Genomic DNA, 26,357 nt, shown 5'->3' on the forward strand with positions numbered 1-26,357 from the left:
TGGTGTGGGTGTGTCATTTGTTCTCTTGTTAGGTTTCATTATAATTTGTCTAAACTACATGCCATAAATCTAAATGAATCTACGAATTTTACTTTCATAGTTAAAGCTTTTTACTGCATGATATGTAACGTTGTTCGTTATTAAGTATTAATTCTATTTGCTCTATAGTATTGAATGCCAAAACAGGAAATGGCTCATTTCTACCATTACCAGTTCTACTAGAATGTTATGAATAAGATGAGAGATTTGCTTGAAACGTATAATCATTTGACGAGAACAGCTTTTCGCTATCATTACCATTTCTGTTTTATATTGATCAACTTTAAAACCTGAAATTACTCATTTCTACCATTTTGTTTGTCGAATCACCTCTATTAATGAACTCTCTCGAGAAAATCACACAATATACCAATTGCAAAAAACAATTAGAAAATTCAAATGTTATCGTCCGAAGTAACGGACGTATATATGTACACTCATGTCCTAAATGATTGTCGCATATGTATAACTGTCCTCTTGTAAGAATATAATTTGACAATCATGCAGAGTACTTTTAACACTGGTACTATGTGCATAATCGGGAAATACATATTTGTGGTAAATTTCATGGGAAAATAATTGTAAATACAAAATTAGAATGGGTAAAACAAAATGTTGCTAAATGGACAAGAAAGTTTAATTTTCTTACTGATATGATATTGCTTATTGATATTTCTTATTGATATGATTACTGCTCTATTGATATGAAATTTGCCACATATATGTCCTTGCCAATTATACACATAATAACATTATAAGAAACACCGGGAAAATTCATTATCAAATTATATTCTTACAACAACATACTTATAAACATGCGACAATAATTTTGGACATGAGTGTACGTACCTACTAACATTACGATATTACAAGTTCCACTACGTGATCCTAATAATAAAAATATCTTAAAGAGGATCATGTTATTAGAGATGCAAGGGCTCGGAAAGAAACCGGCTTTTTGAAAAAACTCGGTTTTTTCTGCTTCGCTTTTTTGCTTGGGAAATTTTGGGCTTTTTTTGAAATTTTGCTTTAAATTGATAAAACAGACTTTGTTTCGCTTCTCTACAGCACAAGAACTCATTTGATTAGTTGGTGATATATATAATAATATAGAATCTCTAAAATAAACCATGAATTTCGAAAAGAGTTTTAAAAAATTCTTAACATCTTTACATTATGAATTCCAAAGGATTAACCAATATATATAGGTAATAATTTTTTAACCTCTTATACACAAAAATAATTACCTTTTACTTTTTTTTTAAAATAAGATACACAAATAACTAGCAAAATTGTATGTAGTATTTTTACTTCAAAATATCACGCACCCTCTTTTTGAAACAAAAAATAAAACATGAGAGAAATAAATTTATATGATAATCTTAAAAGCTGCACATCAAGCGCTTGGTTTCGGTTGGTTCTGTACATTCTTGAAATGTTTAAGTTTTAACTTTTATATACATTATATGAATATTCGAACAAATTTTTAGTTCATTGATCACATACGAAATAATGTTACCACCTATCAGGTACTTGGAATCTGCAAAATCTGTAAAATTCCGAATTCTATAATGCACTGACTGTTCCTTAAGCTTGTTCAGAATTGGGAAAGTACCAAATTTTTTGTTAATGGATCATATGCGTAGTAGACTGTTCATCTGATCGTACGGTTTCCTAGACTCATAACCACCATCACGGTTTACCCAGACCTGAAGGGTTCTGAATTTTTAACGACAGATATTCAACATATCATTACGAAACTTTTTTTTAAATAAAAAGAGAAAAACTATGGAATACATTTAAGAAGAGTGGAAAGAATCAATCACTGTTCCAATTCAGGAGCAAAATGACTAAATTGAATGTAATAATTACTGAGGCATTTCTCTTAACATTCTATTAACAAGACTGATTCCATACGCAGATGAAATTATTGGAGATTATTCTCAGAGTGGATTTAGGGAAATCGATCAACTATCGACCAGATATTTACTATTCGATAAATACTCGAAACGAAATGGAAACATTTTACCCAGTACACCAGCTGTTTATTTAAAAAGGCTTACAACTCGCATAGGAGGGAAACATTGTACGCCATTCTTACAGAATTCGGAATACTGAAAAAACTAGTTAGATTACTTGAAATGTGTTTAAATGAATCTCAAAGTAAAGTCCGAGCAGAAAATTTCTTGTCCGTGAGCTTCCACGTCGAGAATGGCCTGAAACAAGGAGATGCGTTATCGCCATTATTGTTCAACTTAGTTCCGGAGTACGCTATAAGGAAAATTATAGATAGCAACCAGGCCCTAGAGCTGAATTATATTCACCAGGTTACAGCGTATGCTGATGATGTAAATTTAATAGGGGATGATAGGAGAACAATAGCAAGAAATGCAGAGTCCTTATTGAACGCTTGCAGGGATATGGGTTTAGAAGTAAATGCACAGAAAACTAAATACATGGAAGTTTACCGGGATCGTAATATGGCCAATTATGGATGCTTTAAAATATCAAATAATACTTTCGACAAAGTGGATACATTCAAATATGTGGGATCAATATCACTAGACCAAAATGATGTCTACAAAGAAATTAAATGTCGACTGAAATAAGGAAATTCGTGTTATTATTCAGTGCAAAGTATTTTGTCGTAGCAAATTCTGTCGAGGAATTTAAAGTTTAAAATATATAAAACGATAATCATGCCAGTTGTGTTTTATGGTTGTGAAACATGGTCGCTTGAGGGAAGAACGCAGACTGAAAGTATTTGAAAATTAAATCCTGAGACGAATATTCGGACCCAAGAGGAACGGGAATGAGGGAAACTTCATAACGAAAAACAGCATAATTTATACGGTTTACCAAACATCGTTGCGATCGTCAAGTCTAGTAGGCTCAGGTGGGCAGGTCATACAGCCAGAATGGAAGAAGTTAGCAACGCTTTCAAAGCTTTAACTGGAAATCCAATCGGAAAACATCCACTAGGAAGACTTAGGCGCAGATGGAAGGATAATATTAAAATGGATGTCGTAGAAATAGGAATACAAAGTAAAAACTGGATCCAGTTGGCTAAGGATTGAAGTCAGTGGAGAGCTTTTGTGAACGCGGCATTGAACCTTCGGATTACATAGGCTACATATAGAGAGAAGATATTTAAGTTAAGCACAAGTGCACAACAACCATGAGTGAGTGGTTAGCTTTTGCGCTTCTATCAGGAAGTCCGGGATTCAACCCCGCAATTCGACCATTTTGACAAAAGTTTATCTTAATTGCATCTGTGAATGTAGAGATAAAGCTTGTATTATGAATTCTGGCCGATTTTCTTTCTTATCGTTTTTAAATCGTTGTTATTACTAATTACCAGCAGTGACGGTTTTGCAAAGGGGGTTAGGGTGGGGATGTTTTACGGGAGACGCTTGTACCCCGGAATTAAAGAATTTCTAAAACAAACGAAATATTTGTTATGCCGTTACTCATAAACTTCAAGCCGGGCATAGTTGTTTGAAGGTAGGTATTTTTAGAAAAGTAAACATTAATAAATAAAAATTAGGTATTTTTAGAAAAGTAAACATTAATAAGAAAAACCCCTCTCAAAATACTTTTCTAAATCCGCCAAGGATTATCAGTGTAAAATGGTCTTCAGGGTTGTATCCGGAAGGTTATTGCTGAATACACACACATAAAAAACGAAATATTAGTTACGCTTTTACTCAAGCTCCCAAATAAAAATGAGAAAAAAAACATTAAGGAGAGAAACATCTCTCAAAATACTTTTGTGAATCCCCTACTGATTATTTGTATAAAATAATATTCAAGTTTGTATCCAGAAGATTATTGCTAAATCATTGCACAGCTATAGTATAACAAGAATGTGGAAGTACACTTTGACAGATATACTGACAGACGTACGCTCTGACGGATATATTGAAAAACAAAAGTTTAACTTATGTGCTAGAAGCTAGAGTAGGCCTACTAATCTCTAGGAAATGAAACACGGATGGCTAAAAAGAAATGACGTAGAGAAGAAAAAATGTCGATAACTCAGAAATTAAAATAAAGTTAAATATCTTCTCCAGTTGCCCTCAAATACTACGTACTTTATGTTTAATTCATAAAATATGTGTTCCATCCATCATGATGGTGAATTCCAGAACGAAGTATAGCATTTAGGTCATGAAATCTTAGTTAACTTTAGAGTATACTATAAGAAAGCTATTTAAGTAGAAAAATCATGAAAATAAAAAAAACGGAATTTCCAAAACTCTCGTTTTTTTCCAAAAAAGGCAGTTTTTTATGTGCAAAAAACCATCGATTCAAAAAAGCCGTTTTTTTTGCATCTCTACATGTTATATTTTCTGAAGTGGTTTGTTAACCAGAAGTTCTAGTATATTTATTTCATTTCCGATTTGAGTAGAGGGATTACTGCCGAAATGGAATATACTCTTGGAGCACTTAATGAATTACCTAAAAAGCTCTCTCGCTATCCATTCTATAACGCTCAATGTTATAACCGGAAGCGATTGATTTCTGCCACTTCAAGTTTTAGTACAAAGATTAGAGTAAAGATAGAACATATTGTTGGGACACTTAATTGAATTGAGAAAACCTCTTTTCGCTATTTAGTATCGTTTAAATCTGTTGTGATCAACACTAAAACCTTTATTAACAAACTCCCTCGAGAGGAATCACTCTACTTATTTATTGCAAAAAGCAGAATTAAAAAATTAGCATTCTTCCAAAGTTATCGTGTGAAGTAACGGCCGCACGTATGTATGTACTAATATTGATAAGTTCCACTACGCCATCCCAAATAATACTTCATATACCCCCGCCAAACACACACACACACTAACATATGTACACACGGGAGTATACCTGGTAGTATCCACACGTTTACGCCGGAAACTAGAAACACACACACACACAGACAGACAAACAGAGAGAGAGAGAGAAAGAAAATCTTATTGTACCTTTATACTGAATGCACCATTACTCACAAAATCAATTAAAAAGAAAAAATAAAAATGTTATAAATGAAACTTTCAAAGATTTGTACCACTGCTGCGTGTAACATATGAAATTGTTCCATAATGATTGATTCGTAATATGATATATATGGGTTTCTTAACTGTAATATAACAAAATGCCTTCAAATTGACCACAAAATAGAAAGTGAAATTTATTTCTTAAATTTTGTAAAATCGAAGTCGGTGGGCATTATGGGAACAGTCTACAATAACAATATATGCCAATAAATATTAATATACTTCACGTTTACCAGTGGGTGCAAGAAAGCTTCAAATCGTGTTTGGTGTCACAATCATTAACTGATGTAAATATATATATGATGAGAAACGAGAATGGGGAATGGCAGAAGCTTCATAACAAGGAACTACATAGTTTATACGTTTACCCAACATTGTTAGGGTCGTCAAGTCTAGGAGGCTTAGGTGGGCAGGTCATGTAGCTAGAATGGAAGAAAGTAGAAACGCTTTCAAAGTCTTGACTGGAAGACCCATAGGAAAACGACCATTAGGAAGACCCAGGCACAGATGGGAGGATAATATGAAGATGGATCTCGCAGAGATATGAATACAAAGTAGATACTGGATGCAATTAGCTAAGGATAGAAGTCAGTGGAGAGCTTTTGTGAACGCGGCACTGAACCTCCGGGTTCCATAGGCCATAGAGTTATATATATATATATATATATATATATATATATATATATATATATATATATATATATATATATATATAAAATCAAAACCTGTTCTTGCAGAGTGTCTAATTGAGAAGTCATAAATTTTATATATTTACAGATTTATAGATTAAATTTATAGATTAATATCATAGATGGGAGATGGGAGACCATACATTAATATCATTAATATCATACTAAATCATAGAAAATATTATGCAAAAACAAGAACTCACCTACTGCCAGAAACTATAATATATATCTATATTCATCTCCAGATTAATTATTTTAGGCAGTACCATACCATTTTAACAGCAGAATATCAAGGAACAAGATTAACACTTATATATAATGATATAACAATGCTTTTGAAATTATATAGATTTTTCCATTGAACAAACTTTTACAGTCACTAATCCTGAAAATTATGATATGTAATTACGCTACAGCAATGGACAGATACTGCTCACATTCAGAGTAATCATCGAAAGGCTAAGCTAAGTAGTTTGATATGTACAAAATTCCAAACTTTTCGTTACAGGCACTGAAAATATACTTCTTTATTACAGGTTACATATTCCAAGTTTTCTTTAAAGAATGGAAAAAGTATATAACTATATATAACTATATATATATATATATATATATATATATATATATATATATATATATATATATATATATATATATATTTCTTATGAAAACGGGAAATTCAATACCGTGTTCGCAATAGGTCTCCTTTGCTTCTATACTCAACCAAGTGGATCCAGTTTTTATTTTGCATTCCTCTTTCTGCGATATCGTTCTTATTATTGCCCTCCCATCTGTGCCTAGGATTGCCTAATCTTGGTTTTCCTATTGGATTTTCAGTTAGAACCTTCAAAACGTCCATCCTTGCTAGAAGATCTGCCTACCTCTGCCTGCTACATATGATGACGCTAACAATGTTGGGTAGACCGTATGAATCATGAAGTTTACGTTATTTAGTTTCCACCGTCCCCCATTCCCGTTCGTCTTAAATCCGAATATTCCTCTTAAGATGTCTTCCTCAAACACTTTCAGTCTGAGATCTTTCCCCAGAGTAAACGACCATGTTTCGCAACAGTGCAGCATAACAGACATGGTTATCATTATATATTTCATGCTTCAAATTCCTCGAGGAAGCTCGTTATGACTGAAGGTTTTGTTCTGAATAATATCACGAATTGCGATCTCAACGAACTTCCATGTATTTAGTTTTTTTCTGTATATATTTTTAATCCCAGACCCCTGCAAGTGTTTAATAAGAACTTTGCATTTCTTTCTAATGTTCTATCACCCACTATTAAACCACATCACAACATACGCCATAACCTGGTGAATACCAGAAAGCTTTAGACCCTGCTTGCTATCTTTGCCTGCTTGCTTTTATACGTAGCATACTCCAGGACAAAGTTTAATAATAATGGCGACAACGGAAATCATATTTCAATCCATTCTTGACACACAAGTTTGTGTAAAAGAATTCTCCTACCTGGACTTTACTTTGGGATCCATTTAAGCATATTTTAATTAATCTAACTAAAATTTTATTTATTCCGATATTTCTCTCCAAACTTAAAGGTAAGCCTTTCTAAAATCAATAAATATTTGATGTTCCGGAATATCGTATTCCCAACTCATTTTGAGTATTTGTTAGGTGATAAATATCTGGTCGATAGTTGATCGACTTTGTCTAAATCTGCACTGATAATTTCCAATAATTTCATCTGCGTATTGGGTCAATCTTGTTAATAGAACATTTGGTAGGATTTTATAGGATGTTGACAGAAGAGAAATGGTTCGGTAATTATTACAATCGATTTTGTCGTCTTTCTTGTGAATTAATACAATGATTGCTTCTTTCATTCTTTTGGTAAATCCTCCTTGCTACAGATAAGGAAAATAAGTTTGTGTATCTTGTTCCACAAGTTTTCGTCTCCACCTAAAACTAACTAGCCCGGATTTCTTCGCCATCCAGGCTTTGTGTTTCTTTAATTTCTTTATAGCGATTTCTACTTCAATTCGCGTAGACTCTGCATATATGCTGTGCGTATTTCATTTTCTCCACTAACATTAGTTTTCAGCTGCGTATTAAAGAAATCGTGAAGATTCCTTCCACCTACTTAAGATGCTATCTGCAAGAATTGTTCATTCGGTTTTCTTTAATATATAAGCTCGAAGTTCATAGTTTGTCTTTAATTCATTGGTCCCCTTATACATGTCCCAAATGTTTTCATTCTTACGATTATCTTCAACCTGCTTAATTTTAGATTTTAAAATATTGCGTTTCTTTGTTCTAAAATTTGTGGAAATTTCACACCTGATGTCTACGAAATTTAGCGTAGTTTATCCTTTGGATTTTGAAGCCATTACAATTTTGTCTGTTTCTTCCTCTATGATAGTTTAGTGCATTCCTTTTCGAACCATGGTTTGTTCCTAACTATTTCAGGGAAACCCAATTTTTTATGCTGATATTTTAATGCTACCTCTGATATCACCCCAAATGCCCTAAACACTAATGCGATCTGAACATTCTAAAACCTAGAATCTATTTTTAATTTTAATTTAGTATTCCTCTCTGGCCTGGGTCTTTTCTGAATTATTTAAATTAAGTCTCTCAATATTCTGAAATTGAATATTTCCTTTATTCAGGGCAATCTCTCTTTTTTTATGGTTGCTACAGGTAGTGATCAGTGTCGTCGTCAGCTCTTCTAAATAACCGAACATCAATTATGGTAGATAGTCTTCCTCTATCTACTAAAACGTGATCTATTTGATTATGTGTTTTAAGACTGGTACGGTTAAAATATATTTATGGACGTCGCGATGTGGGAATTTTGTACTCTTCACGATAAGAATTTTGAAGTTACAAAGTTCACGTGTTTAACACCGTTGTTATAACTTTCCTTATGCAGAGTTTCATTTCCTAAATCAATTTGAAATTATCATGTCGTTTTACCTTCGCATTGTAATTTCCTTAATAAAATATACATGCGGTATAACGAAATATGGTCAAATACCCGTCCAACTTCTTCGTAGAACCTGTCTTTTATATCGCCATATTAACACTCAGTTGTGGCATCTGCGTTTAAAACAATTATATCACACCACTGACCGTTAGGAGTAATAAACGAAAGCCTATCGTTAACAAATTCAACCTGCTTAATTGCTGATTCGGTTTTTTATATTATATTAAGTTTATAATATTCGTCTGTGAACCAAAAACACTATTTCTAATTGAGATCTTTATTTCGTTTCCCATAAAACGATATAAAATTTCAAGACTTCACAGTTCTATTTCTTTCCCACCTAAAGTCGTAAATTCCTACTAGATTTTCTCTATTTCTCTAACTCAGTCGCCACGGATTTTAACACTCCTGCCCTAACTAATAAATTATAAATTATTCTACAGATTGGTTGAATTCACCTATCTGTTCACGTGTTAAGTGTAGTTCGTTGTTTTGTCTATATATGTTTGATGTTTCATTTTTCTCTTTGTTTAAAATTCTTATAAACTTCTTAGGCGCATCATTATCTCGATACACAACCGGATCTGTTTTACTCCCGTCACTCTTACGTAATAGTATCAGAATCAAGATGGCTTATGCTGTTGATAATTTTTCATATATGATTTGTCTTTTGGAAAACATTCTTAACATTTCATAATCTTATGCAGTAAATATTCGATATCAGCGTATATCACAATTGGCATTTTATCGTATATTGGTAGTTCTGAAATTGAACGTATGTATCTTCTGTTGGTATTTTTATTTTAAAAGATTCGTGAGTAGATCAATCTCTCTCATATTTTTTCTCATGCATCTTGTGAGTAAAATATAACAAACATCTCTTACATAAGGATTTTCGAGCTCTCCGTTGAGTTATTTGACTACTTACTATTCAAGTCTTTAGTCCAACACTGGTGTGATATATTTTCTTCTTTTTCATATAATAAATTCATATATGTGTTTTTTTGGATATGCTATAAAACGAAAACCATATATTTTTCGTTGTATGTATAAACTTTAAACGATACATCGAGTCTCTTTCCAATTTTAGTTATGCCATTTAGTTTTACAGGTCAATGAATAATTATTTTTTTATTTTCTTCCAAGTCTTTAAAAGTATGCTTGGACTTTGATGGTCATGGTTCATTCTTTTCAACAGGACGTAATGCAGAAATAATTGAATATAAGAAACATGTTTCATCTTTGTTCTTTACATTATAGCCGTTGTTTTATTTTAATTTCATGCGGTATTTTGTGTATGGTGATCCTCTATACGTTGCATAACTATTAAGAGATAACTTTAAGTGTTTTATATTAACAAGAACCCATCCAAAATCTCTATTCTGCAAGTCATCCATACTTGTTCTTAATATTTCTTTTGCATCAGTTATGAATTCCTTTACATTGGTTGATTTGAATATCTCTTTTTTATTAGTATCCATGTAAACGTTCTGAACTTCCTTTCCTTTCTTATATTGACAGTCTATGAAGAGATTAGCTTTTCAAGAGTCATGTTTCTTTAAGCCGATGTTCAGTCTCTTTTATTAAAGCCTTTGATGTTGAAGTGATATATTGTTCTAGAAGGTCAGGTCTCTTATATTCTGTTTAACTCTCCGCGTTTCTAGTCTTAAATTAAATCTTGAGTGATGGAGTTCAAATTCTAGCGATTCAATTTTTACTTTCTTTTTTTTTCAATTAATTCGTCTTTAATCTCAAGTAGTTTAAAGCTTTCTTTCCATGTAGTCTTTTAGGTTTCGGATATCCAAAGATGTTTTCTTGTTACGGGAATATGTTCTGTCTTCTTAGGTTTTCCTTAAATATTTTACAATCATCTTTTTTTGGAACTAAATGAGTTCGCATTTCCGCAGTCGAGAGTAGCCTTTATTACTCCTTTCCCTGCAGAGATGTTTCAACTGATTAACAGTATGTCTATTATAATTCATCTCATTTATTACAACAAGGAAATATTTTGCTAATTACGTTTTTATGACTACTATAATAAATATTTAATAAAGTTACACTGTTAACAATTGAACTAACTCTATAGCCTCCACTGACTTCTATCCATCTATATTTTAAGACACTAACTATGATTGGTTTCTCTTATGTCTGTCTCATTTTGTGTTGTTTCTTCTGAGTAAGTGACATACTTAATCTAGTTTCTAGGTTTTGAGTCGAAAATATTATGTTTTCTAAATCTATTAGTAAAGTTCTGCAAACTTTCATATTAAGCAAATATTCTCATATTTTTTTCAAATCACTCTGTGCTTCCTCACTGTTTCCATTGTATCTATCTGGTAATAACATTTTAAATGTACCATATAAATGTACTAATAGTTTTTAACCACTCTTCGTTTGGATAAGCTTCCAAGCAGTAATTTCATGCAACTTAGACTTAACTAGATCTGCATGTTTAAGAGATTGCAAATTCTTTGTGTTTAAAATTTTCAGTTAAGTACAATGTTGACATGTTTTAAACTACAACTCTTATTACATTTAGTTTTCAAAATTTCATTTTATATAATTTTCCTCTTATTCGTCTATGTCGTAGTCTCTTTACTATTCGTCGATTTGTATTTTGATTCTCTACTGAGTCATTTTCACTTTCAGTATCATTGTGTCTTTCCATTTTTATGATATTTTACATTCCCATAAATGTTTTAATGCAACATAAAATAAAATATTGTCAAAAAGTATATCACCACGTTCAATAATTTTGTGATAAATTCTCAGATTTCTTCTATATAATGGACAGTTAACATTTACACACAACTAGTTTCTCAAACATCTCTTACAAACATATTATTGCATATTGTTGTAACTTTGCAAATATTATATGGAAGACAAATACAAAAATTGATATCATATGCTAGCTCTATCTCATTATAAAATCCATTGATAAGTTTAAATTTAAAATCAAAAGATATTTTCTGATATCTGACAATCTCAGACCAATAACTTTTATCGCAAAACTCTAGAATATAATCTTTAGATAAAACGTGGTCTCGTGATATAATAAATCAATTAAACTTGTCTCCAAGATTTCTAATGAAATGTTCACTCTACTTATGTTTGACTGTAAAAATGTTAGAACAAACGTAGTTTTGAAATTTATCACAAAATTCTCAAATAAAAGCTTCTGTCAATTTTCGAGGGGCCACCAATTTTGCCAAAAGATCTTAATTGTATATATATTAAAATTCTCTTATGAATTCTGCTGATAATTTTTGATTACACAATATTTCCTTAAAATTTATTCTATCTTGAAATTATCTTATAAAGTTTTCTAATATTTTTTGGCATTCGCTTACATTATTAAATTTTACGTTGTTAATATGCTAAAGTCGAGTTATATCTTGTCTCAAATCATACATTTTAATCAACTCATGCAATGGAACTTTACCAAAGAGCTTATTTACAAAGGAATACTTGCTTTTGTATTTTTCACTGAGTTGCTGTGGTTTATATTCTAAGAGTATTATTGTTTTATTCAGGTGATCTTTTCTTAAACGTTTCATTGCTAATGTAGCGTTCGCGGTTATCGAAAAAGCTTGTACACTTTTCAAAACTTCAATTTTAAAGCGCTATTCAAAAACAAAATTACTCATATACAGCAAATCGTAATCGAACATGTCACTTGTTAAATAAGTAATATTTCTTACACCTATATTCAAACGTGTGTGTTATTATGTAGATGATGATAAAGATGGTGATTTTTAATGAATGCTGAGTATGATGCAGATTATTTATTAGAACCTAGATGATTATGACAATTTATACGATGATGAAACAATTAATTTTGATGGTCCTGATTTAATTATTTTTCATTCTTGTTGATATGTTAGATCATTTATTTAAGAAAGCTGTTAAGGAAAATATCGAAAGCCTTTATTGAGAAGCATATTATGAATTTGTCAAATAAAATATTAGATGCAGTAGCAGACGAACAATGGCTTTATATGCGTTTTATTCAAAATGTTCAGAAGATTTTATATGTAAATGCAATGATGACATTTGGAAAGACAATGACTTATGACATACAATGACTTTTAACATGCAATGAATTATGAGAAAATTTCATAAGACACTCTTCAGAAAGAGATAACTTTCTGACTATAACATGCAATGAATTATCAGAGATTTCATAAGTAAGTTTGCTGATAAGATTGACTGGCATATTAAATCAGACTGACTGGCTGATTGAGTTAAATGTTATGACATATCATGGTTTCAAACCTTATCTGAGAAATTTGTAAGAGGTTATGTTGAATGAGTATGTTGGTTATGAATTTCATAGACAACGTTTATCTAAAGGTTTTATTTTAGAATTTAAAGATAAGATTCCTAACAAGATTCTATTTCTGTTTAGCCACTGTATCGATTAAAGGAGATGGTTATGTTGTTTGTTTGTTCTTTAGATTTAAATCTGTAATCTGATTTAAGCTGGAGCAGATCTGCTCTACCCAATTTCTTGGATATCGCATTTCAAGACGCAAGTGATGATCCGCAACGTCCACAACCTCTTTCGCATTCGTTATCATATTCTGTAACCACTTCAATTGTTCAGGATTCGTGTTTTTTTAAAAATAAATATTCAATGCGCTGAAATATTTTAATAATGATTTCATCATAAGGAAGGAGGTTAAAACATCTAACCATTAACTCCAAATAGTTCAGAAAGAGACCATATTATCTATGTTCTTTTCTTTATTAGAACCAGAACTTCTCCGTGATATCCACTGTCTATAACACCTGCACGAACATCTATATCTTCTTTTAACTCTAACTTGATCTAGAAAAGGTTTTCGTAAAGTATTCTTTTTATGTGTATCTTTATTCCAGTTTCAGAAGAATAGAGATTATAACCAGCAGAATCTTTTACCATAACTCAAGCAACAACACTATATTTAAAAAAACGACTTTGAGAAACACAATATGATATTCACTTTTATGAGATAATTCATAAAAGGTTTCATTTTTTATTAAAACTATACTTTTATGGAAGATCTGTAAAAAATTAAATTGATTTTAGCTGACTTCTTTTAGAGTTAGCTAATTTTCAACTATTCTACTACAAGCTTGACATAATATTTGAACACATAATGACCAATCATACAGATAATCAAATTCTTTAACTAGGTTTTCTTATGATAGTGATGTCGAAAACTCATTACCTTTACCATTACGAATATCTAGTTCTTGTTGCATTAGATTAAACAACTTTATACGGTTAATATCTCTAAATTTTTCCTATATTATCTCGTTTGGGTATTTATCGTATCCATCAGTAAGGGTTTTATATAGACATCGTTTCTTACATTGATTAGCATAATGAGTTAAAGGATCATTTAGTTTGTTCTTTATGTATATGATAAGACAGTTATCATTTGAACTATCATAAATATATGGTGGACTACTTCTTTTAACTCTACATCTTGAACTTTGAATTTGTCCATTGATTGTTCGATTTCTTGTTTTCGTGATTCCAACTTTCCATTGTCTTCTTGACACTGCTTAAAGTTTTGAGTGAAGTAGATTTCAATCATTTTAAATAAAACGTATCGTAATAACCAATTGAAATCAAAACGAGATACTTAAAAATAATTGCTTTCTTACACATGTTCTTAATTTATGTTATGTCCTCTTCTCCTTTTATTATATACATAGAGTAGTACCTATCAGCAGAGGAATTGTTTTCTCTATTACAAAATTTTATAAGCTGGTTTGATTTCTTATTTTTCAACCAGTTATCAAGCCTTTTACCAGCACTCTGACACAACTCAGTTGCGTTAAAGTATATTACCTCCTTATATGTAATCAACAAGAAATCACGGAAAAGATCTTATTATAAGTTACCTTTAATCTGTTGGTAACAAATATTATATGAACTATAACTGTTCTTCATAGTACTCATATTAATTATATAGAAATATTTTATTTTTCTCCCATAATCACCATTCATCTTTTAACCCTGACCTGTTTCACATTTAGCTAATTTCATAATTTCGTATTTTTTTAAAAATGTCTTTAGTAATATCTAATCTACACTTGAAACATTCAACTCTATATTTAAATTTATCTTATTCTTTATGAATCAGTGATCTAATTTCTATGCATCGAGTTCCTTCTGCTGCTGCTGCTCGAAGTCAAGTCTACTCACATTAACTCAGTATACGTTGTTCAAGATTTTTTTGTATAACCAACTGTATAAATATTCCTTTCTTTGTAATGACTAGTAGTTACTATATAAAGATAATCAAGTAAGTTTTTTCCTTTTTAAAAATGTCAATTTCTTTATTTCTTGAAGTAAACATGTGTGAATATATGAACCAAATATTATCTTATTTATAATGTTACCACCTGGTTTAATAACAAGTATTAGGTCTTAATTTTACTTTATTAGGCCTAAATTTCTATCGGATCTTTAGATTGTTTTCTAACCATTCATAAAGCTTTTTTGTCCACTCTTACATAACTTAGTAGTGTTAAAGTATCCAGTAGTCAGTAGAGAGGGGGTACCTGGGTCTGCTTTTTCCTACTGCGCATGCGCAAACCAGCCACGCTGATTGGCTGGCCCCGGTTACGTGGTCCCGCCCCGGTCACGCCCACTTGGCCCCGCCACAGGCCACGCCCACTTCGCTCCGCCCATGTGTGGGAAATCAAACGCTTAGAACCGTCCACCCACGGTCTTTTACGCCCTCTATTTTAGGGGTGTATTTCTTCCCTTTTATGAGCACTTTTAGGGGGTGTACTTGTTCTCCTTTATGAGCTCATTTAAGGGGTGGACTCGTTCCCTTTTATGATCACTTTTCAACCCCAATTTGAACATTTTACCATAGCACAGTAGATAATAGCACAGTAGATAGATAGCACAGTAGACTACGAACACATAGCATAGTAGATAATACATAGCTGGGATGTATTCGTTTCCAACTCTGAACCGTCCAACGACCTGCAGTTTAGGGGGTGTACTTGTTTCCTTTCATGCTACGAACACATAGCAGTGCAGAGAATACATAAGACTACGAAATATAGCAGGGGTTTATTCATTCCCCTTTATCAACCCCTATTTTAACTATAAACATAGCGGACAATGAATACCTTTGTAATATAGCAAAGGGGGTGTACATAAGATTACGAACACACAACTATTTAACACGGTAGGGCTGTATTCGTTCCACACCTACCCTTTTATGATCAGTTTTTCCACCCCTTATTTTACCATAGCAGAGCATACGAAAACATAGTAGAGCAGATAATCTTTAAGGGGTGGATTCGTTTCCTTTTATGAGTCATTTTTTCCACCCCTTATTTTACAATCGAACTCCCTGAAATAGGGGTGTATTCGTTCCCTCTTATGACCACTTTTTAGGGATGTACTCGTCCCCTTTTATGAGCACTGCTCTCAACCCATATTTTAACATAGCAGAAACTACACAGAGACTATGAACATAGCAGATCGATAACACATTCTCCAACCGCCTATTTAACATAGCACATATTACATAACATGGCTTATTTTTCAACCCCTATTTTAACATAGAAATAGCACAGAGAATAAGAACGCACCGCTCCTATGTAATATAGCAAAGACTACCAACACCATAACGGGTTGTTCTCTTGTATGACCATTTTTTTCATTTTAACATACCAAAAAATTACATAAGACTATGAAATTTCTCTTGTTATGGTAAATTTTATAACCCCAACTTTAACATAGCAGAAATTACAAGGAGACTACGAAAACCTATTTTAACAGCACTCCTATGTAATACGAGGGGTGTACTCGTTCCCTTTTACCAACCCCTGTGTAACATAATATTCGTCAATTACTGCATGTCCCAAACTTACTGAGCATAGTAGTCAAAACCAGAATAACTCGTAAACGGAGTAACATATTGAGGTGGTGTTTCCAGATTTAGTAATATCTCATCAACTACTACAAGTTCCAAAAGCACTGACCAACGAGGTCAAAGATCAAATATTTATAACCGCATAGCTCGTAAACAAGGCAACATTTATGATGCTGTTTTCACTTTTATTATTAGGTCACCAACTAATACACGTAATGAAAGTACTGACCATCGACGTCAAAAGTTCAAATCCGAACAACTTGTAAACGCAGCAACATATTGAGCTGCAGTTTCCACATTTAGTAAGAGGTCAACTACTACATGTCCCAAAACTACTTACCATCGAGGTCAAAGGTCAAATATTTAAACCCGAATAATTCGTAAACGGAGCAACATATAAATTGTGTACCAAGCAGAAAAAATGAAGAAGTAATGAATTTTTGTGCCTTATTAATTTTGTATTAACGACAAACATTGAAAACACGCATTTTTAACTACCTCAGAACTTCTGTACTTTTTGGCTTATTCAAATAAACAAAAAAATAATCTGGATACAGTATTTAAACTAACCAGAAAAAGCGAAAAAAGACCATTTTATACTTTTTAAACAAACGCAGGGAAAACTTTTGAGTGAGCTTTTCAATTTTGTAGCAAGAAGAAACAAAGGGAAGAAGAACAATTTTCTAACTAACTCAGAATTTCATAGAATTTTTAATATTCAATTCAATCCAATGAAATAAAATTTGGATGGAGCATTTATCCTTTGTACGAACCAGAAAAAAGTGAAGAAGGTCCATTTTAACTAGTTAAATATTTTTGTACAATTTTGTACTACCCAAATGAACGAAAGAATAAATTTGGAAAAATCTATTTTATTTTTGTAACCATCAAGAAAATCAAAGAAGGGTCATTTTAACTAGCTCAGCATTTTATACTTTTTTGTACTATTCAAATAATAGAGGGAACAAATTTCAGTGGTCTATTTTATTTTATACCAATCAGAAGAAAAGCAAAGAAGGGCCATTTTAACTAGATTAGCATTTTATACTTTTTTGTACCATTAAAAATTAGGATACCTTGAGTAGTATAAGTTTTTGTACTCATTCGAAGAAAAGCAAAAAGAACCACTTTAAGTAGCTCAGCTTTTTATACCTTTTTTGCCATTTAAGGAAAAGAATAAATAAATATGCGTGTCCTATTTCCTTTTGTACCAACGAGAAAAAGCGAAGAAGAACCATTTATAACAGGCTTAGATTTTTATGCCTTTTTGTAATATTTAAACAAACGAAGGGGTAAATTTGTACGAAACAGAAAAAAGCTACACAAATAAACAAAGGAATAAATTTGTAATAACCACAAAAAGCCAAGAAAGACAATTTAACTCGCTCAGCTTCATGTACCATTTGAACTATTCAAACAAACACGAACCAACACATTTAAATGGCCTATTGAATTTTGTGCCAACGAGAAGATCTCATTTATAACTAGCTCAGAACTTCCAGGCCATGTTTTACTATTTAAACAAATGAAGGGATAAATTTGAGAAGGCGAACTTTGACCATTTTAACTAACTAAGAATTTTGTATCATTTTGTTATACTCACAAGAACGAAGAAATATATTTGGATGGATTATTTAGTTTTGCACCAAGCAGAAAAAGGAGAGAATTACACTTTGTAATAATCAAGTAAACAAAGGTATAAATTTGTACTGACCAGGAAAGCGAAGAAGAATCTGCATTCTATACTTTTTTGTGCCATTTAAAAATAATAAATTTATTGGGGTGTCCTATTTCCTTATGTACCAACGAGAAAAGAGCCTAGAAGTATCACTTTCTAACTGGCTTAGAATTTTATACCTTTTTGTAATATTTAAACAAACGAACGGAAAAATGTGTACCAAACAAAAGAGCAAGGAAATACATTTAACTAACTAATAATTTTTGTGCTACACAAAAAAAGGAATAAATTTGTACTAACCAGAAAAAGCGAAGAAAGTCCATTTTAACTAGCTAAGCATGTTATAACTTTTTGTGATACTCAAACAAAACGAAGCTACACATTTGAGTGGTATACCCGATTTTGTACTAACGAGAAATGCCTTTTTAACTAGCTCAGAATTTCTTGACCATGTTGTGCTATTTAAAGAAGCGAAGTGATAAATTTGGGTAACCAATTCAATTTTTCACCAACGAGAAATGCCATTTTAACTAGCTCAGAATATTTATACCTTTTTGTACTATTTAAACAAACACAGGAATAAATTTGTACTAACCAGAAAAAGCGAAGATGTTTCATTTTAACGAACTCAGCATTTTATATCTTTTTCTGCCATTTAAAGAAATGAATAAATAAATACGGGTGTCCTATTTCCTTTTGTACCAACGAGAAAAAAAGCGATGAAGGACCATTTTTAACTGGCTTAGAATTTTATACTTTTTGTAATATTTAAACAAATGAAGAGTTAAATTTCTGTGACCTATTTAGTTTTATACCAAACAGAAAAAAGCTACACAAATAAAAAGCTACACAAATAAAAAATCTACACAAATAAAAATGCAGTCAATTTGTACTAACCAGAAAAGGCGAAGAAATACCATTTTTAACTAGCTCAGAATTTCTAGACCATGTTGTACTATTTAAACAAAGGATGAGATAAATGTGAGTGGTTATTCAATTTTGTAGCAAGAAGGAAAAACATTTTAACTAACTCAGAATTTTATATAATTTTTTACTACTCAAATAAACGAAGAAATAAATTTGAATGGAGTATGAGGTTTTGTGGCAAGCAGAAATAGGAAAGAATTAATCAAGTAAACAAAGGAATAAATTTGTAGTGACCAGAAAAGGCGAAGAAGAATCATTTTAACTAAATCAGCATTTTATACCTTTTTGTGCTATTCAAATAATCGAAGATGTAAATTTGAGTGGTCTATTATATTTTTTTACCAATCAAAAGAAAAACAAGGAAGGTTCATTTTAACAAGCTCAGCATTTTATACCTTTTTGTGCCATTTAAAGTCCTAAGGTACTCACGGAACATTTTTTATAGAGGGGCGACTCTAAAATCCAAAGTTTCCTGATCACTAACTACATATTTGAATGTAAGATTTAACCAACCAGAACTGCCATTGGTTACAGACGAAAAATATTCAATTAGAAGAGAGATGCGTCATAATTCAATGTTAACTTAATTGTGTATAACAGACTCCATAGCAATTAGCGTTATTAAGGGATGAAGACGTTCTAAAGAAAACTGATGGATGACGACGAATCATGGCAATTAATAAAGAAAGAAGAAACAGCACACTTGGCCATTTTGGATCACAGTACTGATAGAGGAAAAGGCAGAAGGAAAACTAGACGAAGAAGAGATCATATCAAAGTAAAAATCAGCTCACCAAGGAGAAGAAAAGTTTTGAAAGTTCCATGTTGCACACCATCTATAGAAGAGTGCTGAAGTAATAGCTGTGAACAGTTTTATTGGACTCAAAAACTATAATTGTTTCTGTTGCTGCTGATTTTTAAGCTTCTCAATATTAATGCACTTTAAATAAAATAAAAAAGGAACGGTACGAACGAGTTACGTTACGTTTGTATTGTTAGTATAGTGAGGGTCCTAAAGAACAGTGTATTGTGCGCAAATTTGTTTGTTGTATAACATAGGGCACCTTTATAGTGTGGAAGGCAAACGGCTATTCACATTATTTTTAGTGTAATTTCAAAGCTCCTTATAAAGTGCATTTTTACGTTACGGGAAAGGCAATTAAATTTATTTAGAAATGCTACTCTGAAGTTAACCTTTCTCTGGGTGACACAAGAATATACAAAATGTACAAGATCTAGTACAAAATAGTACAAAATGCTTTTCTTCTGATTGCTACAAAATTGAATAGATCACTCAAATTTATTTCTTCGTTTATTTGAGTAGAACAAAATGGTGTAAAATGATGAGCTAGTTAAAATAGACCTTCTTTGATTTTCGTCTGATTGGAACAAAAATGAAATAGATTACCCAAACTTATTCCTTCGTTTATTTGAGTAGTACAAAATGGTACAGAAATATTGAGCTAGTTAAAATGGACCTTCTTCGCTTTTTTCGTGGATCGTCAAACCAATAGGTCACACAAATTTATTCCTTCGTTATAAATTTATTCCTTTCGTTTTTTTCGTAGAAAGGTGCCCTATGTTATATAACAAACAAATTTGCGCTCAATACACTGTACCTTAGGAGCCTCACTATACTAACAATACAAATGTTAGGTAACTCGTTCGTACCGTTCCTTTTTTATTTTATTTAAAGTGCATTAATATTGAGAAGCTTAAAAATCTGCAGCAACAGAAACAATTATAGTTTTTGAGTAGAATAAAACTGTTCACAGCTAATAATTCAGCACTTCTCTATAGATGGTGTGCAACATGGAACTTTCAAAACTTTTCTTCTCCTTGGTGAGCTGATTTTACTTTGAATTGATCTCTTCTTCGTCTAGTTTTCCTTCTGCCTTTTCCTCTATCAGTACTGTGATCCAAAACGGCCGAGTGTGCTGTTTCTTCTTTCTTTATTAATTGCCATGATTCGTCGTCATCGATCAGTTTTCTTTAGAACGTCTTCATCCCTTAATAATGCTAATTGCTATGGAGTCTGTTATACACAATTAAGTTAACATTGAATTATGAAGCAACTCTCTTCTAATTGAATATTTTTCGTCTGTAACCAATGGCAGTTCTGGTTGGTTAAATCTTACATTCAAATATGTAGTTAGTGATCGGGAAACTTTGGACTTTAGAGTCACCCCTCTATAAAAATTGTTCCGTGAGTACCTTTGGACTTTAAATGGCACAAAAAGGTATAAAATGCTGAGCTTGTTAAAATGAACCTTCTTTGTTTTTCTTTTGATTGGCACAAAAATAAAATAAACCACTCAAATTTACATCTTCGTTTATTTGAATAGCACAAAAAGGTATAAAATGCTGATTTAGTTAAAATGATCTTTCTTCGCCTTTTCTGGTCACTACAAATTTATTCCTTTGTTTACTTGATTAATACTTTCCTTTTTCACCTTGGCAGAAAACCTAATACTCCAACCAAATTAATTTCTTCATTTATTTGAATAGTACAAAATTATATAAAATTCTGAGTTAGTTAAAATGGTCTTTCTTCTTGCTACAAAATCGAATAACCACTCAAATTTATCTCTTCGTTTGTTTAAATAGCACAACATGGTCTAGAAATTCGGAGCTAGTTAAAAATGGTATTTCTTCGCCTTTTCTGGATAGTACAAATTGATTGCTTGTTTATTTGTGTAGCTTTTTTCTGTTTGGTATAAACTAAATAGGTCACAGAAATTTAACCCTTTGTTTGTTTAAATATTACAAAAAAAAGTATAAAATTCTAAGCCAGTTAAAAATTGTCCTTCTTCGCTTTTTTTCTCGTTTGTACAAAAGGAAATAGGACACCCGTATTTATTTATTCATTTCTTTAGATGGCACAGAAAGGTATAAAATGCTGAGTTAGTTAAAATGAAACATTTTCGTTTTTTCTTGTTAGTACAAATTTATTCCTTTGTTTGTTTAAATAGTACAAAAGGTATAAATATTCTGAGCTAGTTAAAATGGCATTTCTCGTTGGTGAAAAATTGAATTGGTCATCCAAATTTATCCCTTCGCTTCTTTAAATAGTACAACATGGTCAAGAAATTCTGAGCTAGTTAAAAAGGCATTTCTCGTTGGTACAAAATCGGGTATACCACTCAAATGTGTAGCTTCGTTTTGTTTGAGTATCACAAAAAGTTATAACATGCTTAGCTAGTTAAAATGGACTTTCTTCGCTTTTTCTGGTTAGTACAAATTTATTCCTTTATTTGTGTAGCACAAAAATTATTAGTTAGTTAAATGTATTTCCTGGCTCTCTTGTTTGGTACACATTTTTCCGTTCGTTTTTTTAAATATTACAAAAAGGTATAAAATTCTAAGCCAGTTAGAAAGTGATACTTCTAGGCTCTTTTCTTGTTGGTACAAAAGGAAATAGGACACCCCAATAAATTTATTATTTTTAAAAGGCACTAAAAGTATAGAAGTACTGATCCTCCTTCGCTTTTCTAGTCAGTACTAACTTATACTTTTGTTTACTTGATTGGTACAAAGTGTAATTCTTTCCTTTATCTGCTTGGTAGAAAACTAAATAATCCATCCAAATATATTACTTCGTTTATTTAAGTATTATAAAATGATGTAAAATTCTGAGTTAGTTAAAATGGTCAATGTTCGCTTTCTCAAATTTATCCCTTCATTTGTTTAAATAGTAAAACATGGCCTGGAAGTTCTGAGCTAGTTACAAATAAGATTTTCTCGTTGTTTCAGAATTCAATAGGACACTCAAATGTGTTGCTTCGAGTTTGTTTGAGTAGCTCAAATGGTACATAAAGCTGAGCGAGTTAAATTGTCTTTCTTGGCTTTTTGTGGTTATTACAAATTTATTCCTTTGTTTATTTGTGTAGCTTTTTACTGTTTGGTACAAATTTAACCCTTCGTTTGTTTGAATATTACAGAAAGGCATAAAAATCAAATCCTGTTATAAATGGTTCTTCTTTGCTTATTTCTCGTTGGTACAAAAAGAAGTAGGACACCCATGTTTATTTATTCCTTTTCTTAAATGACTAAAAAGGTATAAACTGCTAAGCTACTTAAAATTGATCTTCTTTGCTTTTCTTCGAATGAGTACAAAAACTTAGACTGCTCAGGTTATACTCTGTTTTTTTAACGGTACAAAAAGTATAAAATAAACGGTAAGCTGCACCTCGATATGTGGCTGCGTTTACGACTTATTCTGGTTTAAATATCTGACCTTTCAAATCGATGGTCAGCACTCTTTGGCCACGTAGTAGTTGATGACCTTTTACTAAATGTGGAAATAGCACCTCAATATGTTGTTCCGTTTACGAGTTATTCTGTTTTTAATATTTCACCTTTCACTTCGATTGTCAGTACATCTAGGGCATGTAGTGGCTGATGGCCTATTACTAAATGTGAAGAAAGAACCTAAATATGTTGCTCCGTTTGGGAGTTACTCGTATTTAAGCTTTTGACGCCGATGGTCAGTTCTTTTATTACGTGTAGGAGTTGGTGACCTATTAATAAATGTGGAAACACCATCTCAAATGTTCCCTTGTTTACGAGTTATGCGGTTATAAATATTTGACCTTTGACCTTGTCGGTCAGTGCTTTTGGAACTTGTAGAAGTTGATGACATATCAGAAAATGTGGAAACACCACCTCAATGAGTTATTCTGGTTTGACCACATTGCTCAGTAAGTTTGGGACATGCAGTAATTGACGAATATTATGTTACACAGGGGTTGATAAAAGGGAACGAGTACACCCCTCGTATTACATAGGAGTGCTGTTAAAATATGTTTTCGTAGTCTCCTTGTAATTTCTGCTATGTTAAAGTTGGAGTTATAAAATTTACCATAACAAGGGAAATTTCATAGTCTTATGTAATTTTTTGGTATGTTAAAGTGAAAAAAATGGTCATACAAGAGAACAAGTACAACCGTTATGATGTTGGTAATCTTTGCTATGTTACATAGGAGTGGTGCGTTCTTATTCTCTGTGCAATTTCTATGTTAAAGTAGGGGTTGAAAAATAAGCCATGTTATGTAATATGTGCTATATTAAATAGGCGGTTGGAGAATGTGTTAGCGATGTTCATAGTCTCTGTTTAATTTCTGCTATGTTAAAATATGGGTTGAGAACAGTGCTCATAAAAGGGGACGAGTACACCCCTAAAAAGAAGCCATAAGAGGGAACGAATACACCCCTATTTCAGGGAGTTGGATTGTAAAATAAGGGGTGGAAAAAGTGACTCATAAAAGGGAACGAATCCACCTCTTAAAGATTATCTGCTCTACTATGATTTCGTATTCTTTGCTATGGTAAAATAAGGGGTGGAAAAACTGATCATAAGAGGGTAGGGGTGGAACGAATACAGCCCTACTATGTTAAATAGTTGTGTATTCGTAATCTTATTACACCCCCTTTGCTGTATTACACAGGCATTCATTTTCCGCTATGTTTATAGTTAAAATAGGGGTTGATAAAGGGGAATGAATAAACCCCTGCTATGTTTCGTAGTCTTATGTATTTTCTGCTTTGCTATGTGTTCGTAGCATAGAAGGAAACGAGTACACCCCTTAAACTGCAGGTCGTTGGACGGTTCAGGGTTAGAAACGAATACATCCCTGCTATGTGTTCGTAGTCTCCATGTATTATCTGCTGTGCTATGTGTTCGTAGTCTCCATGTATTCTCTGCTATTGTAAAATGTTCAAATAGCGGTTGAAAAAGTGATCATAAAAGGAAACGAATACATCCCTGCTATGTTATGTAGTCTTATATATTATCTGCTCTGCTATGTGTTCGGTATTCTCTGCTATGCTAAAATAAGGGGTGGAAAAAGTGATCATAAAAGGGAACGAGTCCACCCCTTAAAATGTACTCATAAAAGAGAACGAGTATACCCCCTAAAAAGTGCTCATAAAAGAGAACAAATACACCCCTAAAATGGAGGTCGTAAAAGGCCGTGGGTGGATGGTTCAAGGTGTTCGATTTCCCACACTTGGGCGGGGTCTAGTGGGCGTGGCCGGAGGAGTGGCCGAATTTGGGCGGTGCCAAGTGGGAAGGCCGGGGCGGGGTTACGTGGCCGGTGCCAGCCAATCAGCGTGAATGGGGCGTGGCTTCTTTGCGCATGCGCAGTAGAGAAAACAGCCCCAGGTGCCTTCTCTCTTCTTAGTCTTACCTATGACCAATTTGAAATCAGCAAACAAAGCACTCTAATAGTTGTTTTTAATCTGTTCGTATCAAATATAATTTAAGCTAAAATAATTATCCATAGTGATCATATTCTTCATGAAGAAAGTAGTTTTTATTTCATTTTATGAGAAATAACCATAAAAAGACAAAACATTTTAAACTATTACATTATCCCTATCTATCCAACTATTATGTGAATAATGAAATCCTAACCATTTAAGATATACTGTAGCTTATTATCTTGTTTCGTAATAATTTTTAACAAGGTACTCATCTTTATATTCAGTTTTTAATAATTCAGTCTCTTAAAACCTTCCCTGTACATTGTCGTTATTAAAATATTTTATTGTGTGTGTTGGTGGATTGAATAACCTTTGGAATAACAAATACTTCTGTTGACTAGTGAGATGTATATTTTTTCAAACAAACCTTTAGATTTATTTATACGAACGTAATCATATTTTATATTTAGGTTTACCACGCCTATAATCCTTCTTATATATTTTTCTAATATTATTTGCTCATTTTATGTTAACCTCTACATGTTTTATATCAATTGTTCTATGCACTTTATTATTATATTTGCTAACTTATGTTCGTAGTATCTTCATCCGTTTATAATTTACTTGCGTAGTAAAATTTTCTATATTTTTTGATTAAGAGCTCTGTTGAAGCGTTCTACGATAGAAGCTTTTTACCACTATAAGTTGAATAATAATTGATATTGCAATATTTCATCAGCTTTCTAAAGTATTTGTTATAAAATTATTTACCTTGATCAGTTATAAACTACAAGGTTTTCTAATTTTTAATACTGATTGGAACGCCTCGATCATATCTTAATGCACTCATGCTTTTATCTTTAATACGAATAGCAAACGCATATTTCAAGAAGAGATGAGTAATCGTTAGTAAATACTTATAGTCTTTC

This window comes from Thermobia domestica, chromosome 4 (genome assembly GCF_964235325.1).
Source record: "Thermobia domestica chromosome 4, izTheDome1.hap1.1, whole genome shotgun sequence".
NCBI classification, from domain to species: domain Eukaryota; kingdom Metazoa; phylum Arthropoda; class Insecta; order Zygentoma; family Lepismatidae; genus Thermobia; species Thermobia domestica.